The 22066-nt window shown below is 34.3% G+C and overlaps 1 long non-coding RNA gene and 1 pseudogene across 8 annotated transcripts in view; both read right to left on the bottom strand.

Moving 5' to 3' along the window:
- Positions 1-9967, bottom strand: part of LOC143264070 (uncharacterized) — a 33296-nt pseudogene extending 23329 nt beyond the window's left edge. The window contains exon 1 of the transcript XR_013037539.1: positions 6419-9967. The product of XR_013037539.1 is annotated as an uncharacterized LOC143264070 (transcript). The remainder of the gene's footprint in view (positions 1-6418) is intronic.
- A 17-nt stretch (positions 9968-9984) lies between these two features.
- Positions 9985-15928, bottom strand: LOC143264071 (uncharacterized). 7 transcript variants are annotated; one of them, XR_013037545.1, is made up of 7 exons: positions 15789-15928; positions 13571-15728; positions 13374-13483; positions 13044-13234; positions 11794-12023; positions 11704-11722; positions 9986-11592 (listed from the first exon to the last, which is right to left on the bottom strand). It is a non-coding gene; the product is annotated as an uncharacterized LOC143264071 (long non-coding RNA). The 7 variants fall into 7 exon arrangements; XR_013037544.1 differs by having other exon boundaries at positions 9985-11722; XR_013037546.1 differs by having other exon boundaries at positions 9985-12023; positions 13571-13622; positions 13694-15728.
- Positions 15929-22066: the final 6138 nt, after the last annotated feature.

Raw genomic sequence — 22066 nt, 5'->3', positions numbered from 1 at the left:
GATGGGCTGACGATCCTGCCATAAATAAACTATTATTTATGGGCCCCTAATAAGTTCTCAACACATATCATACATACAATTTCACAACGATTATCAAACTACATTACAAACATTTAACAACTAAACAAACATAAAATACAATTCACTCCCACATGCATTTAAGGGTTAAAAATGCACCAGTCGGTATATTTTAGCCGTTCGAGGTTGTGATGGATCGGCGAGGGAATGGGGTAGATGTTGCCTGAGATGGAGGGCGACCAGGGAAAGTGGCCATCCACAAACTGAAGCTCACACCCACGGACGATTTCTACAACTGGGAGCCACTGTAAGTGCACGCGTCCGGGGGAACCCCCCCCATAATTTGATCAACCTCTAGAGAGATCATGGGGGCCCCAACATGACCTCTGGTTTAAATCACGCATTTTGTACATTCAACGTAATATTTCACTTAACGGATTACGTACATTATATCTTTGAAGATTTGTACGTGACCTACACAACCGCTGAAAATATCATACGTTCTCGCCATTGTATTTGATGTGATTGCCGTAGGCATTCATTTTTTTGCGCGACTAATTCACATAATACCACATTATACTAGATATAATTTTTTTTTAAGAAGTTCAAGTAAGGATTTAGAAATTGTTTTGTTTGTTATAGCTGTCTCAAACTATGCTTCGGACAACAGATATCAGAGGAACACCTTATCCGTGTTACTGATCACATGTCTCTTGGGATAAATGTTTTGGATGAACCTTACAGTCGAATATGTGATCCACAGCGCTGGCAGCATCCCTCTAACGACGTAACTGTATTGGCACGTTGTATGCACAAAATCTTTCCTTGCTAAGTTTTAACGTGTTCATTGTCAACTACCCATGTGAGATATGGAACGCTTGAGGAGAAAGAAAAAACTTTCAGTTTCACCTCTGACTTTTTCAGATTTTACTTCCGCGTGACAATGATCTTCGACTGTACGTTTCGACTCGCAGATACCAACGGAACTAGTGCATTCAAAAAACTCTCACCCTCACGCGACCTCACGCAGTCTAACTCGGAATCGTTCTTCCTTCGTCTAAATCGAATCGATTTTTACTCTAAACTAATCATTTAACGATACACGCGTATTTCTCAAGAGTTCTTCAAACTCGACCATCCGACGTGACACTCGAACCGATCATCCAAACATTCTGTCGCGAACACTACGTAGCATTCACTCGGATGATTTCACGCTGTCAACTAATTTATTCTTTTCATTCTCTCCCGCATTCTTTAACTTAGCCTAAACGTGGCAGGAACGTGGTGGTCGCTCATCGATGCCACAACTTCAAAGATCACCACAGCAACTGACAATTTATTTTTTATGACATTTCGACGAATTTAACGTGAAGCTTCAAAGTTTAAAAACAATTTGAAGGATGTTCGCGACATCTACCGTTGACGATCAGGAATTCTATCGATTGCGATCCGATAAAACCGGATGTTATATTACTCTGTTTTAATTCCCTTGAAATGTTAGTTCCTTAAGAGTTCATATGGTTTCGTGTAGTTAAGTCTTAGTTCTTTAAACAATTCTTAATTCTTAGTTATATATACAGATTAATTGTGAATAAAGTGAAATGAACAGAATGTTTGAGATTACTGTTTAACACAATTAAATGCCAATAACATTACCTATTTTTTATAATTACAGGAAATGGTCCTTCGTACGGATGTTGAAGAAATCATTGTTCAACGCGAACAAAAACGTGAGATACACTAGTTAAGTCTTTAAGTACAAATATCTTCTTTCCCTCATGTTGCGAACCCGTAACGGATCGTAACTTTTGGAAATGACCGCGGAGTTGACCGACTAATTCTATTGGTTCTACGCTATTTTCTTTTGCGAATTTCTAGGAAGTTTTGTCGGTAAACGTAGGGTCTGTCTCGGTTTAAACGAGTTTTGCTCGTTTCAAGTTTATTCAAAAAACTGAACGAATAACTAACAACATAATTGGTAATATATCAGTCCAACGTTCATCACCATGACACATTATGACTCGTTTCAGTTGTCTTTGATAACGTCCTACCATACCGTTCGCTGCTAGACGATACGCAGTAGTTTTCAAATACGTTGAACCTACGAAAGAACTTAATTGACTGAATAATTTGGATTCAAATTGTCTACTCTGATCAGCAGTAATTCGTAGAGGTGTACCAAAACGTGCGATCTAATCGCTTAAGGGGTAACACCACTCTAGAGCCCGAAAAAGAGGCCTAATTTTGACAATTTTTTTTTGGAAGAACGATAAACGGAAAAGAATCTCTTTTCAGAGGGTTTATTTAACACATATTGAACTACGATAAAATAATTTTTGATTGTCATTTTCGTACAAAATGGAGGCGACAGAGCCGATCGGCGGAAACAGCTTTTGTAAAAACACTCCTACGGGAGGACGGATTTTTCGTTATGTATGAGTCGTGGGATAAAAAATCAAAAGAATTTATAATCTATATACAATTGGTTTTGGAAGTACGTAGGGGTTTTTTGATTAATCAATTTTTGTGGAAGTTATGCGTTTTTTAAGGAATGAATCGACTTTTTGCATGAAAAATGAGCACTAAATTGTTTATAAAAAAAAAAGTTTACATTCAATCAAAAAACGGCTACGTACTTCCAAGGACAATATTGTTGTGCAGCTACTGTAAAAATTTCAATTCAATCCATGCAGTAGTCACCGAGAAATCCGTCCTCCCAGTATGACGAAACTGGTTTCGAGAAAAACGCGTTTGAAGTTTTATGAACATTTTGATCCTTAAATTCTCTGTTCACCGCTAATCTGCAATGCCTGTACTATACATTTGGCTATTCAAATAGGTGTTTGCTACCTTCTCTAGCTTTTTGGATACTTCTGTTTGTTCTGTAGGAAACAAGTAAACTTATTATTTTAAACGATAACAATAATACGAAAGCGATGAATTGCAACATACCGCGCGAGTACTCAGTGCGCGCTCTGAGGCGCTGCGGCAAAATTGATAATTGAACCATTTAAAATTTGTTTTCCACTATAAATCAAACGGCATTCTGTTCTTAAGACCTTAAAGTATTGTTTTAGCAAAGAAAAAAAAAATCGACTTTCTGAAAATCCTAGTGGTGTTACCCCTTAAGGGGGGAGACCAGTATGACACCTTAAAAAAAATCGATTTTTTTTTATCATCTTAAAAAATTCTCCCTTCTTTTCTGCGTATAATGGCGAAAACCGGGTTTAAAAATTCGAAAAACTCCCGTCGCTAGACCTGTTTCCGTATCGCACATAGCACTATCCCGCGTATGCACATATAACTTTAACCTCGTTTTTCTCGGAACACCATTTTTTGACCTTGCAACCAGCCTCCAGCCTAAACGGAGGTTCAGATCACCTTGAAATTTTTTGTGGTAGTATTTCAAATCAGTGGCTATCGGCCTAACCTAAAACATCCCAGAAAACAAATCTAATTTTGGAGAAAAAAAATAAAATGTTGGAAAAATTTGCGTAATTATGTGTTTTGCCACTTTGATAATTTTTATATGCCATTGGGTTGAATAATCAAATCAGGTCGGAGGTTAGGCCGAAAACAGCATCGATTTCCTTTACTTATAATTTTATTTTATGCATTTCTGACGACTCGTTTGATCTGTACCCTGGTTACAGTGAGGAAGTGCGCCGAAGTGTAGACCATCCATCTTTTTTTGTTTTTAACTATACCGTCCTTATTTGTACTGATTTTTTTTTTTTAAATATTTAAATAAAGGTTTATTTTAACCGAATTCATCAAAAGATTTGATTTTTCTTAAGCGACAAAACTCTGACGATCTTTTAAATATAGGCCCGTTTTAAGTTGCGTCATACTGGTCTCCCCCCTTAACAAAACTCTCGCGATAGTTTCTGTTTCAATGTTCTCAATCGGGAATACTCCTGGCTAACGAGTAAATTGATCCACGCAAGTGAGACAGTATTTAAGACGTCACGATTATGTTAACGGATCGACTAGGTCAATATAAATATGTTTGAATCCAGTGAACAGGGCTTACGCAATGCATACTTATTTTTGCGCTCTGACATTCCAAACAACTTCGAACATTTCTTGACCATTTGTGACAATCGTTCTCCGTTGACAGTCACACGAAGTGTTTATTTATATATTTTACTGTGACTTTAATACCCGGATGTGAAAGCCTATGCACAGATGCGATTGAAAGGAATCCGATTTCCTCAACTTAACCCCTTGCCCTACAACAACGTGTCACACTCGTGACGCACACTACAGTTTGAATGCGATAAACTAGCCTCGAATTTTCATTGCAATTGAGTTTTTTGTTCAATTCTGATTGTAGTCTGCGTAATCAAGAATCCCTGAACGCATAAAGTACCTAATATTTTAATATACTTCAGTTGTCTTCACGTTGGAAGGGTAATAAATTGGTTGCGAATGACGTAACTGTTCAGAAATTGTAGGTTAAGGAGTTAAGTTAATGAAAAATAAATAGTTCATCCCTTATTCGCGAATAATCGCATACTATTATTAATTGTTTTATTCATTACTTCATTTAACTTTGACGCAATCACACTATTATGGTACTTGTTCACGACCGCAATAAATTGTCACGCTCGAACCCATAGCTGGCACGGCAGGGTGGTTTTTTTTCGTTCATAATATACAGCCAACATCCTCTGTAATTATGCCCATTTGTACCCATGCGTATATGTTTAAACAAACTTATTACTTGTGCCATCCTTTCTTGTACTATTGATCGCATCAATAAACATATGAATTTAAACAAACAAGATCACTTATCCGCTTAAAACACTTGTGTTTCATCTATTTGTGTATAATTGAGACGAATCGTAGAACTACTTTTTTTATTATACAATTCTCTATAAAATTACGCTCCCTGTAAAGCTATATTTTGCGTTAAATTTTTGGATGTTAATTATTGCAAATGTTGATATCCTTTGCGGTGATGTTGATTTTAGAATGATCCTCTTCTAAACGCACATTGATGATTTCGTAGCATATATTATAAGATGAGATGTTAAGATATTTATATTCTTATCTGATGCTTGAAGCAAGTTAATATCTAAAAACTGATTTTTACTAAGCCTGAAATAGAACAAATGTAAATTATACTGCTCATTAGTCTCTAAGGAAGTCAAATTAGGAGGTTATAAATTTTAAACTTGTATTGAAGTTATAGTCTAGTCAAAAGATGCATATGAATATTTTCAATAATAATATTGCAAATGCGTTTCATTCTAATTACTGTAGAAATATCATTTTATTATATGGCAATTTTTGGCTCAACTATATGACTCTTGCTCAACACTCTTACCAACCTCATTCATACAATACCCTTACCCACTCATTTGTTTTTTTAAACAACCTTACATATTTTACAGTAGCAGAAAATTAAATATATCCTGGTAATGAAAAATAAATAATTGCAAATAAATATATCATGCAAATAATTAACAGATAGCAATCATTTAAGTCATTGAATTTCTTATATCAAATTATTTATCATTTTATTCGAGTGAAATAACCGAAATAAAGAAATTATTTGGAAATATTTTACTTGTATTAAACACAGAATAAAATTATATTTGTTGCATCATTTATATAGTAAAAATAACAGTGTATTTGAAATAATAATTTGTTGATGAATTATTTATTATTTGTCATTTTATTTGAAACAAAATATTCCTGATCTGACTATATGAACAGATTACAATATTTTCAGATATGGCGCTTTTATAAAAACCCATCACCTTGAATAAAACTTGAAATACAAAAATTAAATATTATTCATTAATTCAGCACACTTTGCAACAAATATTCACTTCCAATGTGGCAATGAACGTATTAACAATTTTACGCTATACGGGTGACGGGTAAAATTGTGTTAGGTACTCATACTATTTACCACGATTAGAATTTCAAAATGTTCCACAATAAGTATTTGTTATAGTTGTAATAGAAAACTTATTAACACAATGTTTTGACTCTTGTTTTCAAGTATTTTACACTGTGATACATTTCACACTGTGTGAAATTCTGATAGATACACTAATTAACACAATTAGAATTTAAATAAATGTCATAATAAATGTTTGTTATTGTCGGAACAGTTAACCTGTTAAAATAACACTTTGAATTTTTGACTTTCAAATCTTTTACATTATCAGAGTGAAATATGAAATCTTATCAGATATTAATACTAATTAACACAACTAAAATTCCAATACGTGTTATGACAAATACCTATTATCAACGTGTTAATATAACATTCTTTGCTCTCGAATTTCAAATCTTTTCCACGATCAGGACATAATGTGAAAATATATTGGATAAACAATTAAGTGTAGTTACAATTTCGATACAATTCAAAATAGATACATACTGCCCCCGTAGCCGTCAATACATAAACACAACGTTTCACTAGAGTTTCACATTGACACCATAAAGCTTGCACACCCTTAAACACTGTTCTATATTAAAATACAACACTGATAAACCATGTTCAACACTCCAGTGGATTGCAATGAAAAGGCAGCAGCAACGCACAGTACGTCCTTTCCCTTCGAAGAACCGACGCCGACTGAGACTAGAAGGGGGTAGTAACACTTATACAAACACTGTATCCAAGGGGTACGTAGACTCGGTTGCAACGGAGCTATAAGGTAAAGAGAGGGGGACATGCTAAGACATGTGAAAAAAATGCGTAAAGAAAATATTAGTTTTCCGAGGGTGTTGAACTTGATGTATCTTCTACCACCTGCGATTCTCTGCAGGGGCATTTGGTATAATTATCTACCCTATTTCAACGATTTGCTGAAAATATATATAAGTTACATATAATTTATACAAAACATAGAGATATGGAAGGTATACAGATATAGGGGATATGTGTCGCGATATGGGGAATATAAGAATATTGATGCTTTAAAGTTAAAGGACTATAAATATATGGAATTCAGTGATAAGGGGCACCCAAGAGTATAAGGACTGAAATCTGAAAATATAAAAACCTATCTTCCCTAGGGATAAAATAATTTTCGGAAAAAAAATACACCGACTTCGAAATGCACTAAAAAGTATAAAATAATTTCTATTTCCTAATGAAGTAATTTCTATTTCTCTGAATCATACAATTACGTCACAGATATGAATTAAACCTATTTACTCGTTAGGTAGTATATTAAATACATTTCAACCTTTTCGGGGGCGGCGCAAAATTAAAAATACCTCAGTAAACGTTGCTGCCAATAACCAGTTGATTGTGGTATGGCGTATTGGAAATTAATAAATCTCGAGAAAGAATACGAACCATTATAGATATACCTGGTAATATACGTAAATGTAATGTCTGCATCTTCATTTGATCAACGTTTCTGATATAAATGAAATTGAATCGACTTCGTTCGCGTGTAGAAGCCATGGATCTAAGAACCTTTTTTTGTCCGTTCGTACAGGCCACAGGCTTAATTAACAATAAGAATGAATCAGTGCCTCGTCGCCGAGGCGATGGTACCCACGGCTCTTATCTTCTGTTTAGTCTATGGCGGGGCCTCATCCCGCTGGTGGCGATAAGGCCGGACTGCAGGTGGTCACATAACTCCTCCCTGCCGAAGTTCAATAACGTCCTCGTTATTGATTGTTTGGGTAGGTTGTCGTACTTTGCTTTTTCTCCTGTATGTGAAGTAGATTAAGAGGCCTATAATAATTAAAGATATAACTGCGACACTGGTTACAGACATATAAAATTCAATTCCAGGCTTTTGAAATGTAGGTATGTTTATTGCAGGTGTGGTTAAGGTTTTCAAAGGTTCCAAATTCAATTGATGATTCTTGATGATTAGAGGCAAGATTTCTGGTTGCTTTAGCTCTCCGAGATTCTCATCAAGATTGTAACCTTGTACTTGCACATCGTTTCCTTGGACAAAGTATGTTCCCTGGAGGATGGTTTTGTTTTTGTTGTATTCAATAGTTATCGGATAATTGCATGATATTAGTGTCGAGTTATTGGATAGCTGATACGCCAATACTAGAGTTACATTCGTTAAGATGTAGATTGGTCTGATCTCTCCTGTGATAATTCGATAACATAGATAATCATGATTATATATTAGTTGACATTTATGAGCAAATAATTTGACTGTTGGTCTTGTTAGTTTCCATGGTGTAGTTATAATTTCTGTTTGATTATTATGGCTGATTGTAGCAAGTCTTTGAAATAAGGAGAATTCGATAGGGTTAAGAATCGGGATTTTAAGTGTATAAATAATGGAGTTAGGGGCGGTTACGATTGATCCTTGAATAAACCGGAAATTCAATAAATTATGGTAATGTAGCATTCATTCTTTCCGAGAATAAAGTTCTAATAAATGTGCTTCTACATCTGACATTTGTTTATAAGTTAGTATTTCTAGGTCAAACACCTCTCCTGAGAAAACGAACGATCTTTTAATTTTTTTCAAGCAGATTTAGAAAATGTTGTTTTTGTGTGATAAGAATAATAATGGCTTCGAAGTGGTCAAGTCGAGTACTTTGTTTACTAAGAAGAGTGTTTGCAAGATTTTGTAAATTTTTGTTAATTATTTCAGTGTTACCATTTATGGTATTGCTTACCGTATTCATAATGCTTACTATCTTACTAAGAGTTAATATATTTTCGTGTTGTTGGCGTTCGAGCGAAACCAAATAATTGTTTATTTTGTCAAGATCATCAGCATCTGGGTTTCCAAAAATGTACTTACTTACTGTACCCAATCCATTTATTAATCCTCTTTTCACCTTTTCGTTTCGTGGTGCAATTTGTTGTAGATTTTGATCAATTTCGTTACACAAGGATTCGGTTTGCCTGAATAAACTTGAATTTCTGAGCTCCTTTTGCCCAGATAATATGGTATAGCTGATAAGAATTTTGTTGTAAGTATGTTTAAGGAACATTATATTTATGTAAAAATGTAGATAGTGATAATTTTCCATAATCCTTCCGGTTCCTTGATGATAGTTATAATGTGTTGTGTTTGGATCAATCTGGATACTCTTCGCGAGTGTAATTGAGATCATCAGGATCAATAAATATATTGTTTTCATCCTCCTGCAAAAACGAAGACTTTTCTTAATCTTTTGGCATCTCTTAAATTATAGCGGCGTTGCTGTCCGTGTATATGGCAGTCTAATGAGGGGCCTTGTTGTCTCTCTACAAGTAACCTCTGATATCGGGGGGCGGTTTTATCACGTTGTTGTTGATGCGTTATAACGAACATTTCCCTACTTTCCAACGTTTTATCCGAATTGTTAGGTAGACGCTGCTGTTCTAGTTGTTTTTGGTATAATTTTTCATACAACGGTAAAATTTCATTCTTTCTAATTTCGTTATATTTTTCAACGGTATTGCTATCGGGATCTATAATATGTTTATGTAATTCGTCATAGGGACCGTACAAGAGAGTAAATGGGGCGTAATTTGTTGAAGAGTGCATACTTTGGTTATATATTAGAATAGCTGTAGTCATGTGCTTTTTGGTTGTTTCCCTCGGATTTTGATCTATTAATATACTCAATTTTTCCTTTAAAGTAGAGTGTAATCTTTCTATGGGTCCATTTGACGTATGTCTGTTAATAGTGGTTTGATGATAGTCAATTTTACGAATCCTGCAAAATTCCTTAAATACGATCGAATTAAATTCGCTACCGCTATCTGTAGTAATTTTATCGGGAAAATTATGATGCGAAGAAAAATGTCGTAACTTATTTAATATAGTGGTGGCATTTCAGTCAGGCAAATGATAAGCTTGAGCGTATTTAGAGAAAATATCAATAATGGTAAGAAATTTTTCCTTATTGCAATGAAAAATGTCCATGTGTATATGTTGAAGCGGTCTTTTGGCAATTATAGGTCCGTAAGTTTCTGTCTCGTAAGGTCTTCTTTCATAGTTATACTCAAGACATGTCTCGCATTGATTTATGTAATTTTTAATAATTCTATCCATATTAAGTGTATACAGTTTCGTCTTAAAATGCGCTATTGTTTTTTGTATTCCATTATGGGTTTGGTTATGGTATTTTTCAAGTTTTTTCACAAAGCTATTTCGATTGACTGAAGGTGTGCAGGTATTTGTCCTAATCAACTTTGATTTCTCGTTGAAATGTTCCTTTAATATCTTGTAAGCGGTAACTCCTAATTTTTCATTTGCAAAGTAAATGCCATATTGCTTATCTGGTTTTACATTTTCATTAAGAAATTTAAGCAATTGCGTTTCTGCGTTTTGCTTATTAATTTTTACTATATGTATAGATATCCGCGCCTTCCTTTGTAAGTAATTTACATATTTTGAACATGTGCGATGTAATTCACTTCGCTTTTAAAACTTGCGATTGTACTTCATTTCATACATGCCACTGTTTTTGAAGATTTTGCAGTGACTACAAGGCCCACATGCAGTTCATGTATACTCCTTTGATTATACTAGGGGTAACTACTCTGAGCATAAATTTGGTTTTCGTAAGTAATTTATATTTCCAGCGTTACTCGCAATAATCAATATAATGTTGTGGAAAAGAAAATTATAGGATTATTTATTTTTGTTGTTTATTTCAGCTGTCTCAATCGGTGCTGCATTTAGCAAATTTCAGAGGAGCAATGATCAACTTCCTATTAGTTATTGCTGTAGTACAATATATGTTTTTGGTGAATCTTGCAATTCAGTATGTGCTGGATGCTGCTGCTAGGATTTCTATAGCCATGTACATGTCTTGATGTTATACGTATACAGAATTATTCACCTTAACTTGTTACACATTCGGTAGTAAATAATTGGAACCATTCATGTTCTTCTTCCAACTTCTCGAATCAATTATATCAATACTAACTCTGTTACTATTCTTATTTTGAATATATTCATTTTATTTTCGCACATTATAATATACTAGAGCGAACATGTAATATAGAACTTTTTATCCATTCCGTGCTGGTATTAGATAAAGATCACACTTTGTGATTAAATACTTTCACTTCAAATACATGATTTATAATTTATTTAGAATATTGTAATATTATTTAATTTATTTAGAATATTATAATCGCTATAATTTTCAATGAAAGGTTATAGAATTTAAAATGCGTAAGACAAAAAAATAATAAACTTAATCTTGGACGAATTGTTTTAACAACATGTTAAGTATTTATAACATTCTGTAATGAAAATTCTAGATGACATGAACGGAAAGTTTAGCACGAAGCGCATGTGCAATACCATGAAACGTATTAATTTGTTTTTCATTCTCTTATTTAGCACGTGGCTATAATGTTATGTGTAACCTGATAAATTACTATTTTTATTGTAATTTAAAATGATCGAGAAGGTATAGATTAGATGCGTATATGTATATGATATTCATACGTTGATATATATTATAAATAAATGTATTGTACTTTTAAATCATCAGTAAGAGGTCTTCATAATTTGTCGCTGACGAATGATTACATAGGTATTCGTTGATATTCACAGATACAGTACAAACTGGTATGAAACATCTGTAGCTACGCAGAAATTACTACAGATGGTCCTATTAAGAAGCAACAACATTACTGCTTTCAAGCTGTATAATATCTTTGATGCATCATTACGAGGTTTCTCGGTGGTATGTTATTATAAATTCTATTAAAAAATTACTCACCCTTTAACTTTTTGCACTCCTATATCGAATAAAATGATATTTTAATTTATTTATTATTTATAATAAAACAAAAATATATTTGTCACATACCCCATTCTGTTTCAATACATTTAATTCAGAAACCCTTTCTTGATTTATTTTATGAATGAAGAAGTTGGCAGGACATACAAATTAAGGAGTGCAAAGGGTTAAAATGATATATTAAACGAAATATTCATATTTCAGCTCTTTCAAACGTCGTTATCCTACTTTACGGTGTTGATATCCTCATAATAATGTTCGGTTAACTGCACGGTGTTGATTCCGCAGCATGCCCATTTCTGCAATGTTATAATGTAAGGCGTTATATGATTTTTCATTATAAAATAAGATGTGAAAATCATAATTTGATAAATTATTATTTATTTCCAAAACAAAACGAATATGAAATAAATGAATTATTTTCCTGCAGGAACGTTAAGCTAGTGAGTTAAAACTGGTAAGTCTTTCTGACACGAAGTTGTATATAAAACAAACTACAACCTTGAAAGTACTGTAAACTATCGTTATAACATTGCAAGACAATAAGGATTGTACCAGTTTCAATTGCATTACATAATGCTTCTACAACTAAAATGTTAACGTTACTTAATGTTACTTATGCATACGTATTATATATTTGTATTTTCTCTACCATCAGCCAGATAATCCTTGTACGATGGCACAGCACCGTACATCATAGGGTCGCTATACCTGTGACATCCTAAACATCACGGCTCAAAAAAGGCAATATAGAAATACACTTTATTATCCCACCATAAAGCAATATCGAAATCATCCGTCCTAATCCCAATCCGCGTCCCGCTACAGACCCACAATAAAATTTCCGGAAAAACCCAAAAAATACCATTTCCCTTGTCATCCCTACTACTACATTTCTTCCTCCACTTTTTACTTCCACCCTTGCTAATTCCCAGGACTCCTAACCCAATCATAACTCAAAATTTCCCTCTTTTTTGCATAATACCCTCCTCTCTTTCCCATCATCCGATAACAGATACCTACTGAAAAAGTTTTCCTTCTTAGAGACACACCAAAACACAGACAGAACAAACCAAACCACGAACATAGACATTTGTAATCATTAGTGCTAAGAGTTAGTTTTAAATAAACTAAGTGTTGAGTTTTAAATACTATCATTTTTTACCATCATACCAAACTTATCCTCACGACATTAAGTTGCCGTCGAGCACAACGATCGAGTAGGAACTCAATTCATTTTTTTTTTATATATCACCATGCGAGTTCGCAATCGTACATTCGTCTATTCGTGCAAGTATCTATAATTTATTATAGAATACCTCGTGATTTGGCTTGATCTCATACCGCTATCCTGGAATACTTTCCATACTGTCTTTTTTAGTGTTAATTCGAGTATCTTAAATGATTATTCGTATGCCAATGTGAACAGTCTAAGAGATAATTCGATATCTTTTCTGTTGCTTTCACTCTAATTCTTGATCTCACTGTTAAATTATTTCACTCAAGAACTCTGAAATCCAAGAACGGAAACATTGGTGGTGAAATAATATAAATGTTGTACCTTTATTATAAACATTGAAGAACATATAAATCAAAATAGTATAACGGATTAGATGAAAACGTAAAAAGATTGACTTTCTCATACTCACGCCATGATTCTTGGTATACAATTTCCCGCGCAATTTTAAGGATTTTTTTCACCACTTCAAAGTGGATATGCGCCGATGGAGTAAATACGCGACAAATATTTTTTCGAGTTCTTTAACATATAAAAATTTCATTAAAATCGGCTTGTATTAATTGGGTGACGTCCCTTGTAGGAAACCTGATATTTTAACTTCCTTACCAGAAGTTTTGAGGGCAGGACTCATGTCTGCATCATGAATTCGTCTCTGGTACTAGAAATGACTTGGTCAATTAACATAATACCTCAAACGATGACGATATACTTACCCTGATCGCGAATTACCTATGTTAGCAATGCTTCTTTTACGATTTATGGATGTCCGTCGAGGACACTTACCGTGACACCTTCCCCATACAATTCTGCCTAGAGTGCGTGGTCTCGAGGACGTCATCCCTGATACTAGGATCAAATCCCCACACCTCAAGCTACGGTCCCGCTGCGCAAATCCTGGGAGTCCAGTCAAAGAAACGCCCAGCATCGCGCATTTCTCCATCACTACAGGTGCATACAATCGATAATTGCACTTTATCCAGGTTCCTGGGATTGCGCAACACTATATGCGGTTGTTTCATGGATGCGTGGTTTCGTGTTCTGGCCGTGGCATATCTTCTCTTTCTTCAGGCAAATATGGTACACACGTGAATCCATAGATAATGATATGGTTGTCAGCGGCTGTTCCCGAAGTCTACCATTATACGCTGATTGCCGCAGTATCCTTTGCATGTTGCAATCCTCCGTACATTCAAATATTGGCTTAAACATCTTCTTCTCATTAGCATCGAGAGCGACAGTTATAGCGTATTCATCTCAACAAAAAGTCTTGTGAAGGTAGTTTAAAGCTCCGCTCGAACTAATTGGCATTAACCCAATAAATATCATTAGTAACTTACAGGTTAGACTATTTGGGCGCAGACCACCTGCGGGAGGTAGTAACCGATCTCTTTCAGTAAATTACGAACCATGCTTATGCGATGTAGAAGCTCATACTCCATCACAAACTCACAGGTGGCACTTCAGAGTTCCGATATAACTCCTGAATCCTTGCTCTGTCGTTTGTGAGGTCTGAAAGGTGGTAGATGTAAAAGACATCAGTACGGGGTTGGTCTTGAAAAAAAAGGTACACAGTGCACCGTCTTTCCGAAGTACTGCAGTAAGTTGCAAGAATACGAGGTGTGACACAAAAGTAACGAGACTAGTCCAATAAATCATTGCACCTGCAGAATCAGTTCTCCGTGACATTATCACCTTCAAAGTAGTTCCCTTCAGCATTCACACACTTTTGCATTTGGTGCTGCCATTGCTGGTAACAATTCTGGAACGAGGTTTTTGAAAGTCCCTTTATAAGATTCTCCGTTTCTGCCTGAACCTCTTTAACTGAGGTGAAATGGGTTCCCATTAAGCAAAATTTAACTTTAGGAAATAAAGAAAAGTCTCATGGAGCCAAATCAGGTGAATAAGGAGGATGCCCCATCACAGTAATATTTTTACTGGTCAGAAACTACTTGGCAGACAGTGCCGTGTGAGCGGATGCATTGTCCTGGTGCAACGACCATCCATCGCTTCATAACTGTGGCCTTTCTTTCCAAATTTTTTCACTAAATCTTTTTAGGACTTTAATGTACTAGTGTTGGTTAACAGTCTGACCACTGGGAAACCACTCAATCATTACAATTCCATTAATGTGGAATTTTGATTTTGACATGCGTGCTTTTTTGGGTTTTGGGGATCCTGGAGACTTCTACTCCATTGACTGGCGCTTACATTCTGGGTCATAGGTAAAAATCCAAGTGTCATCACATGTTACAAAAGATTTCAACAAATTTTACAAAAAACTTGATGTTTATATGCTGTTCGATTTTTACGTTAGACATTTTTCCGGCAGAATGCAGTTGCACGTGTTTACTAAATAACGCAATACTTCCAAATGGTATGACCGATTCAATCGAAATTGGCAACATGGATAGAGGAGGTATGTAGGATGATGCCACAAAAAACAATTGCTGCCAATTCCATTGTTTTTTCAAGCTACAGACCTAGTCTCGTTACTTTTGTGTCACACCTCGTATAGTCATTGCATTATTGTTTGGTCGGAAGGACTAGATTAATATGAGGTATTTCTTCCTGTTTCTAAAACCTTTATCAACAGTTGATACTTAGCAGTATATAGTTGTAGAGTTAAAGGTTCTGGAGCACCTCCACTGGATTCTGTGCGGATAGTTCAGGATCCGCCAAGCGCAGGTTTCCGTTAAGCAGTAGCAAGCCGTTGTAGCAAAGATGACTAGATTTATATCCATACAGCTTCATAACCATGTATGCTCTGAAAGCAAGTGTCTCACAGGGGTCGCGGAACGAAGAAATCATCAATGTGGACAGTTACCTGATGGTTCAGATTGGGTTTGCTGGCGACGAAATTCAGCGGAACCCATACAAGGTTGTTAAAGTCTTAAGCGGGACACCAATTCTTTTGTCACCAACGAGATTTTATTTTTAGAATCCATCCAAATGCGTATCAGGATTAGTTGGCTAGCAATACTGTGGATATACATATAAGCGAGCAAGGCCTAAAAATACTGCCCGCCATTGCTCCCTGCCTGGGAAGGCGTGTTATACCGCAGTGTATCATGGAACATCATGTCGTGTTTCTCAAATCACTGTTGACAACGCTTAGGAGAGAAACAATTTTCAATGAAATGCTTACCTATGCAACTCAGGCATTGTTCGAACAACAAGGTAGAGCTTTTTTACCGTATGGACCTTCTTGGTGAACAGATCACAGTAAAATACTGGAGGCAACCTACGAGATGGCACGTAAGAGGCTGATCCAGGTGTCCAATTATGGAGGGCTTATGGTTCCAGTCGATTAAAACAGAAAAATGGGCACTTAAGATTCACAAATATTTTCGACGGTAGGTACTATTGGCTCAAGCGAAATTGCTCTAATTGTACTGGCGTAGATACATTCATTTCTTCTTATATGTTCAGGAAAGTATTAGCATTAATTTTAATATTTTCATCTAGCAATAAACACGTTTTAATACACATTACTTATTGTATAATTGCTTAATATTCACATGTGCTTCTTATTTTAACTGGAAGTGTCACTTTCCGTATTAGTTTTTTGCGTTGAGTGAATACCATCACTGAATTTTCCAAATTTTATTTTTTAGCTATATTGTTTAAATAATTTTGTTATAAATTGTTATAATATTTTGAACATTCTTAATTAGCTCCATAAAACTAACAGTAAATGTCAACAGTTCATTTTATTGAATTTTGAAAGTACTACTTTTTCGAATTTTCGTCCGTTAAATTGAACTCTGACGATCTGATTTCAGATTCAGATTCAGAGACTTAAAAGCCGATATATTAAAAAAATCGAACAGTTGAAAAAGTATTTCGCAAAGTGTTTCATGCGTAATACCAAGCGACCGCAGTAATTTAGAAGTTGTTTGTCCCCCAACAATAGTTAATTTGGTTTGTTCATCTGTATAATAAACACCTTGTACAGTAGCATACGAAATTCCAGGTTCTATACTTTTGAGAAATAATGAGTTGCTTTTCATACCACGTCGGAAGTAGAAGTATCAAATATATTTTTTAATAAGTATAATCTATGACATTTTTTATTAGAAATAAATAAACTGCGTTTCTTCATTTTTTTTTTTTTCAAAATCTTCAACAAACTAAACATTGATTACACTGTCCAACAGCCAATTGGCGTTTCTAATTTCGACCAGTTATTCTTATAGGTTTTTTCGTGCTGATTACGAATCTGCAACCCGTTTTTCTCCAGCATGTACAGTTTTTGAGAAATTTGAGTTTGAAAAAAAAAACATATTTTTAAAATTTGAATTAATTTTGTGAGGTAACTATAAAAGATACTAAGATTCTGTTTACATCAAAAAATTCTATAGACTTTCCCGAATACAACGATATCTGCGTTTTATGCATTCTGAATGCTTAAACATGTTTAAATGGCCATTGAACGCCGAGAGACACGGATTTTGCATCAATTTTTACGTATATTTTTCAATTTATCTTAAGGAGTAAGGGTCTAGCGGAAAATTGAACTATACCACGCGATAGAGCAGATTTTCACCTTTAAAATGCACCCATAGAAAGTTGCAAAATCGTTTTTTTTACGATGCCAGAAAGCAAAACAACAACGCGCGACACGAGATGAGGCCAGTGGTGCTCCGCATCAGAGCGGCCGTTCCGTATCGCGCCTCTATTAACGCGATGCGAGCGCTTTAATAAACTGCATCAGTTTATTACAGTTATTATTATTACTACTATTATTGTTGTTGTTTTTATTGTTAATCTTGATATTATATTATTTATTCCTTGCTATCAGTTTATTTGTTATTAAAACAATTTTTTCTAGTAAAACTAGATTTATTATTGATATAATTTTATATGCTTATAGAATGAGCATTTTTTCTAAGTAATGTATTTTATGATGTAATTAAAAACATTTTTGTGAAAGCTCATAATTTACTTCAAGAATTTTGTTAATGTCACTAATATATAATAAAATATAATTTATGCGAGATAATAGTTGGTTTATATTTTAATAATCCTGGTTTATGATCCTCCTTACTCCAACTTCCTCCATAGAGGTTTTTGCCGTTGTATTTTTGAGAAAGACACTCATTTGTTCATGTATTGTTCATAATGACAAATGCCGTATAGTACATATGCGTTTAGACAACGCAATTCACGTGTTTTCAGTTTCCCTTCAGTCTTGTCAGATCATTGAAACAGACCATTAGCGATTTGAATTTTTTGAAAAAGTATTACATATTAAAGCCTAACTGTAAGGCGTTTAGTTTGATTATAATTGCCTCATTACTAGTTAATCTGTTATTTGTTAAAATATATTTATTCAATTTCATATACTATTTTACTAGTTTAGTTTAAGCATTTTCAGTTTATTATAATTAATATCGTCTAATATGTCGCGTATAGTGCTTCAACAATCCGAACTCATTTTGTTATGTGTGTGGTGAATTAGTGTTAAAAGATGCACAACGGACTATAACTCCAGAAATTGAAATAGCTTATAATGAATATTTTGGTATTAAACTTGGTGACCAGGACAAGTATTGGGCTCCTCGTATATGTTGTCGAAGATGTGCAACAGCACTAACTTCATTTATGAAAAATGGGAAAAGAACAATGCCCTTTAATATACCGTCAATATGGAGGGAGCCATCAAACCACAATACGGATTGTTATTTTTGTTTAATCAATATTACGGGATACAAAAAAAAGGACAAAAAGAAGATTACGTATCCTAATGTTCCATCGGCCATTAGACCTGCTCAAGAAGACAAAGTACATCCACCACTTGTGTCCCCTGCGTGTGATATATTAAACGCATCGAGTTCATCCGGTGACACAACTTCAGAATTTCTTCAAGGCAGTGAAGTGCACTTGATTAATCAACAAGAGCTAAATGGTTTAGTAAGAGATTTAAATCTGACCAAAGAAAAAGCAGAAGTATTAGGTTCCAGACTCCAGCAATGGAATTTGCTTGAAAAAGACACAACAATCACGCATTTCCGAAACCGGACAGACGAATGTAAAAAATATTTCACGACTGATGATAGGATTTGTTATTGCTGTAATATAGATGGACTATTCGCAAATTTGAAATATCATCATCAACCCGAGGAATGGAGACTGTTTATAGATTCCACAAAAAAAAGTTTAAAAGCTGTACTACTCCACATTGGAAATATTTATCCTTCCATTCCAGTCGGATATGGCGTGAAAGTAAAAGAAACATACGAAATTTTCAAACTACTACTTGAAAAAATAAATTATAGAAAATATATACATAGTATATATTTAAATATATACATATGTACATAGTAGCAGACCTTAAAGTAGTAGCAATACTAACAGGTCTACAAGGCGGTTATACAAAATATTGTTGTTTTTTATGCGAGTGGGATAGTCGAGCCAAAAGGGAATATTATAAACAGAAAACGTAGCCAACAAGGCAAATTTCCATTCCAGGCGAAAAAAATATAAAATATGAAGCACTCATTGATTCCAATAAAATATATTTACCTCCGCTACATATCAAATTAGGTCTAATGAAAGCGTTTATAAAAGCTGCAAGTAAGAATAGTCAAGTTTTTGAATATTTAAAAATGAAATTTCCTGGTCTATCAGAGGCCAAGATAAAAGAGGGCATTTTCGTGGGTCCGCAAATTAAAACTTTAATTGGAAACGAAGATTTTTTTAATATAATGGCGCCACATGAGAAACAAGCGTAGGTAGCGTTTGAAAATATCTGCAAAAACTTTCTTGAAAAACATCGGTCAACAAATTATATACAAATAGTAAAAGAGCTAATAGATAATTTTCATAAATTAGGATGCAACATGTCATTGAAAATGCACTTTTTACATTCACACTTAGACTTTTTCCCATGTAACCTTGGTGACGTCAGTGACGAACACGGTGAAAGATTCCATCAAGATATTTCCGTTATGGAAAACAGATATTGTGACAAAGATAGTGCTGCAATGCTAGCGAATTACTGTTGGAACTTAATAATAGAATCACCCACACCTCACAAACGTCAGTCTAGAAGAGAAAAATTCTAGGTAAGTTTACAAGTTATAAATATTCGTTTTGTTTCACTTTTACTAGAAAAAATTGTTTTAATAACAAATAAACTGATAGCAAGGAATAAATAATATAATATCAAGATTAACAATAAAAACAACAACAATAATAGTAGTAATAATAATAACTGTAATAAACTGATGCAGTTTATTAAAGCGCTCGCATCGCGTTAATAGAGGCGCGATACGGAACGGCCGCTCTGATGCGGAGCACCACTGGCCTCATCTCGTGTCGCGCGTTGTTGTTTTGCTTTCTGGCATCGTAAAAAAAACGATGTTGCAACTTTCTATGGGTGCATTTTAAAGGTGAAAATCTGCTCTATCGCGTGGTATAGTTCAATTTTCCGCTAGACCCTTACTCCTTAAGATAAATTGAAAAATATACGTAAAAATTGATGCAAAATCCGTGTCTCTCGGCGTTCAATGGCCATTTAAACATGTTTAAGCATTCAGAATGCATAAAACGCAGATATCGTTGTATTCGGGAAAGTCTATAGAATCTTTTGATGTAAACAGAATCTTAGTATCTTTTATAGTTACCTCACAAAATTAATTCAAATTTTAAAAATATGTTTTTTTTTTCAAACTCAAATTTCTCAAAAACTGTACGTGCTGGAGAAAAACGGGTTGCAGATTCTTAATCAGCACGAAAACACCTATAAGAATCACTGGTTGAAATTAGAAACGTCGAAAAAAAGTTAAAATTTGTTGGACAGTGTTATTTTAAGTATATTTTCTTGAACTTGCATTCTTTTCTATCAAGAAATTGACAGAATTTACATTGCCTTTTGTTAAATAAATGGTTCTTTTTCAATCAAAATAAATGGACCAATACACTCTTACATACCTTGTTTATGAAAATAATAGTATTTTATTTACTTATTAATTAGGATTATTAATATAAATTTTGATAACCCGCACCGCAGCAAAACGCGTCTTCATGTTAACTATCCGACATATTCGCAAAGCGCAATTCATTTGTTCTTTTTGCAAACGCGTTCTGCAAGCGCTGCACACACATACATATATACATACATATTCACGCGTAGCACACAAAAAATACTTATATCTCAATACCTTTTTCACTTGTGCTTAGTGCATTGAGGCAACAGTAGATATGATAATGACCTCATATTACTGAAACATACAAGTTAATGTTCCTGAAACCACAGTTCAATTCATAGCAATTGATCAAATGTCTGGAGTTAACGATAAGACTATTTACTGCATTCGAAAGGTTTCTAAAATATTCTTTCTTATCGATACTCACTTTTCAAGATTGAGAGCGTAATTATAATTACTTACAATTTTACTTGATTTCGCAAACAGACAGCAACTCGAAAAATTGTATAACTTTTCCTTACAAGGGTTCCTAAACTACAAATTTCGTAGTTACTATTTTCTTATTGAAACTGATAGGTAAGGAGATATTCATGATAAAGTGCTTCTTTTAGTACTTCTCAGTACGCATATTATTTTTAACATAAATCACGTTGACAGAAGTTTCGAATTGTTTATCAAAGAAGTACAGGTTCATATAAAAATTTTGTCTACTAGGAATGATTTCACAAGTTCGCCACATTTTTGTCTCTTTCTCTTAGAGTAAATATAGTCTAGAAATCATTTCGTTACATAGTTTGTTTGTTATTAAGTATACAGGGTATTTTTAAAATAGGTGGAAATGTTAAGCTAACTCCCGGAAATGCGTGGTAGGGGACATGAGTCTAAACAACATTTCTCTTTACAAAAATAGGGTTTCAACCTTCGTTTTTGAATTATTAAATAAAAACATGGGCCAATCACTGTTGCGCCTCGCGGCTGAATGCGTGCATCAACAAGCGCTTTGCTCCGAGACAGTCTAAACTTTTAATAAGAAGCCCGTATATCAAAAATTAAATTAAATACTGAACAGTAATTAATCGAGCAAATTAAATTTCCATAACTCCTAATGTACACAAAATTTATAAGCAATTAAAATAACATTCATTCATTGCTTAAAAGTAATCCTGCTTCA

This window comes from Megachile rotundata, chromosome 3 (genome assembly GCF_050947335.1).
Source record: "Megachile rotundata isolate GNS110a chromosome 3, iyMegRotu1, whole genome shotgun sequence".
NCBI classification, from domain to species: Eukaryota; Metazoa; Arthropoda; class Insecta; order Hymenoptera; family Megachilidae; genus Megachile; species Megachile rotundata.
This window is presented reverse-complemented; position numbering and strand designations above follow the sequence as displayed.